The following is a 3887-nucleotide window of genomic DNA, read 5'->3' on the forward strand; positions in this document are numbered from 1 at the left end:
CCCTCATGTTAATGCTCATCCTCATCTTCATCCTCATGCTCATCCTCATCCTCATCCTAATCCTCATCCTCATCCTCATCCTCATCCTCATCCTCATCCTCATCCTCATCCTCATCCTCATCTTCATCCACTTGATGACAACCTCTAGGGGCTGCCTAAGAGTTATAGGATCGTTTAGCTTGAAATTAGGCTTTGTGAATCTGTGAATTCGGTTTTGTCAAATGAGGGCAATTTTAGGGTTGATTTGCTTCAGTTTGGGGTTGTGTAAGTAGGCTAGGGTTTGTGTATGGATTGAGGTTTTATGGCCTCGGTTTGGTTAGTTAATTTTAGGGTTGGAGGGGTTTGAGTTAAGGGTTTTTGGCTTGTAATTGTAGATGATGATTTGTGGCTGTTTAGGGTGAAGTGATGTGTATGGTTTAGGATGAATGGGAGATGAGGTGATTTAGGGATGGTTGGGTTCGGTTGGGGATTATATGATAGGGTTGTCTTTTGATTTGGGCGTGGGGAAGTGTAGGGCAGATTGTGATGGCTTGATAAGGAAGAAGGTGGAAGAGGAATGAGATGGAAGACGCCACAAGCATGGAAGCTTGATAAGTCAAGTGTTGCTTGCCACAAGCTTAAGAAGCTTGATAAAAGCTCATCAATGGCCACGGCCAAAGGATAGAGTTTAGGAGAAGTGCTCTCAACTAAAACAATTCAGATTTACTCAAAATAAAACTTAACCTTTATTAATGATTAGATCAAAATATAAATAGGCAAAGTTGCCTTGGCTGAATAGATAAAAATAGAAGATAGAAATCAAATTATCTTCTAATAAACATAAAAATAAAATCCTAAGTAATATCAATTGGTTGAGCTGAATTGCTTGTTTGACTTAGTCTTGAGTGTAATTCGGTTTTGGTAGATGGTTGGCCGAATTTGATGAGGAGAAGGAAGAGACTTGATCAATTTGACTTCATCTTGAGGAACTAATCATATTTAATTTGAATCCAATCTGATTTGTTGTTGGTTGGAGATGAGATTAGGATTCCCTATTTTATAGCCTTGTGCACCTTAAAAGATTGAGCTTCCTATCTTCTTTCCTTGTTTCTAGCCGTGTGCATCTTTGGGAGATTGATTAATCTCTCTTTAATCTTCATATAATCTTCTCTTTATCTCCAAGTTTGAAAACGTGTGCCATATACCCTTGAATTCAAATTCAAATCTATCTTCTTTCAAATCCAAATTCAAATTCAAATTCAAATTCAAATTGCTAAAACAAACCTATCTTCTTTTAAATTCGTTTTCCCTCCATGCCTTATCTCCTTGTTTGCCTTAGAGATAAAGTGTTAGCTGAATTGCCTTATCTCCTTGTTTGTCCTTATAGATAGAGTTCCTTACGTGCCTCCTTCCTTGAAATGATCATGCATTGACTTCCATTTGCCCTAGCCACGTGAAAGGCTTACCCTTGAACCTAAGTAAACTACTTGGTCATGAATATGGACCAATGTTACAAATAATTCCCAACCCATATTACATGAATTAAATACTAAAAATACTTGAAGGAAATTAAACCTAAGACTACATGAGAATGCAATCTCATTTATTTGAATAATGCAAATAAAATAAACCAAACTATGCTATAAATTCTTTGCAAGAACATGGCCTCCAAAAATCATAGGTTGCCCCCCTTGGTTTACATCATACCCTCTTTCTTGAAAAGAATTTGTCCTCAAATTTGAGGTATCACCACCTCCTGGATCAAAGACCATCTTCTTGAATTGTAACAACCAATTCTCCACATATTCATCATTGATTATACCCTTGATGAATAGTCCAGCAATAACACATGCACCAAATAGTAATTTTGTGAGGAAACGTTCATCCTTAAAAAACTTCGTTCCTCATCCTCATCCTCATCCTCATCCTCATCCTCATCCTCATCCTCATCCTCATCCTCATCCTAATCCCCATCCTCATCCTCATCCTCATCCTCATACTCATCCTCATCCTCATCCTCATCCTTATCCTCATCCTTATCCTTATCCTCATTCTCATCTTGATCCACAACTTCATTCTCATCCCCATCCTAACCATAATCCGAATCTTAATCCTATACCTAATACTAATCCTATTCCTATTCCTCATCTTCATCATCATCCTCATCCGCATCCTAATCCTAATCCTCATTCTCATCCTAATCCTCATCCTGATCCACATCCTTATCATAATCCTCATCTGCATCCTCATCCTCATCCACATCCTCATCCTCATCCTCGTCCTAATCCTAATCCTAACCCTAATCCTAATCCTCATCCGTATCCTCATCCTCATCCTAATCCTCAACCTAAACCACATTCTCATCCTCACCCTCATCCTCATCCTAATCCTAATCCTAATCCTCATCCTCATCCTAATCTAAACCCTAATCCTAATCCTTATCCTCGTCCTCATTCCAATCCCCGTCCTCATCCTCATTCTCATGCTCATCCTCATCGTCATCCTCATCCTCATCCTCATCCTCATCCTCATCCTCATCCTCATACGCATCCTCGTCCTCATCCTCATCCGCATCCTCATCCTCATTCGCATCCTCATCCTCATCCCCATCCTCATACTCATCCTCATCCTGATCCCCATCCTCATGCTCATCCTAACTCTCATCCTCATCTTAATCCTCATCTTCCTCCTCATCCTCATCCTATTACTTATCTCCATCCTCATCCTTATCCTTATCCTCATTCGCAGCCTAATCCTCAACTTCATTCTCATCCCTGTCCTAACCCTAATCTGAATCTTAATGCTATACCTAATCCTAATCCTCAGCCTCATCCTCATCCTATTCCTAACCCTAATCCTAATCCTCAGCCTCATCCTCATCCTATTCCTAACCCTAATCCTAATCCTCAGCCTCATCCTCATCCTATTCCTAACCCTAATCCTAATCCTCAGCCTCATCCTCATCCTATTCCTAACCCTAATCCTAATCCTAATCCTCAGCCTCATCCTCATCCTATTCCTCCTCCTGATCCAACTCCCCATCCTCATCCACATTCTCATCCTCATCCTCATCCTCATCCTCATCCTCATCCTCATCCTCATCCTCATCCTCATCCTCATCCTCATCCTCATCCTAATCCCCAACCTCATCCTCATCCTCATCCTCATCCTCATACTCATACTCATCCTCATCCTCATCCTCATCCTTATCCTTATCCTCATCCTCATCCTCAACTTCATTCTCATCCCCATCCTAACCAAAATCCGAATCTTAATCCTATACCTAATCCTAATCCTATTCCTATTCCTCATCTTCATCATCATCCTCATCCGCATCCTAATCCTAATCCTCATTCTCATCCTAATCCTCATCCTGATCCACATCCTTATCATAATCCTCATCCTCATCCTCATCCACATCCTCATCCTCATCCTCGTCCTAATCCTAATCCTAACCCTAATCCTAATGCTAACCCTAATCCTAATCCTCATCCACACCCTCATCCTCATCCTCATCCTAATGCTCAACCTAATCCACATCCTCATCCTCATCCTCCTCCTCGTCCTCATCCTCATCCTCTTCCTAATCCTAATCCTAACCCAAATCCTAATCCTCATCCTCATCCTAATCCAAACCCTAATCCTAATCCTTATCCCCGTCCTCATCCTAATCCTAATCCTAACCCTAATCCTAATCCTAACCCTAGACATAATCCTCATCCTCATCCTCATCCTCATGCTCATCCTCATCCTCGTCCTCACCCTATTCCTAACCCTAATCCTAATCCTGATCCTCAACCTCATCCTCATTCTTATCCTAATCCCCATCCCCATCCTCATCCACATCCTCATCCTCATCCACATCCTCATCCTCATCCTCATCCTCATCCCCATCCTCATCCTCATCC

The sequence above is a fragment of the Lupinus angustifolius genome, chromosome LG20 (genome assembly GCF_001865875.1).
Source record: "Lupinus angustifolius cultivar Tanjil chromosome LG20, LupAngTanjil_v1.0, whole genome shotgun sequence".
In the NCBI taxonomy this organism is placed as follows: domain Eukaryota; kingdom Viridiplantae; phylum Streptophyta; class Magnoliopsida; order Fabales; family Fabaceae; genus Lupinus; species Lupinus angustifolius.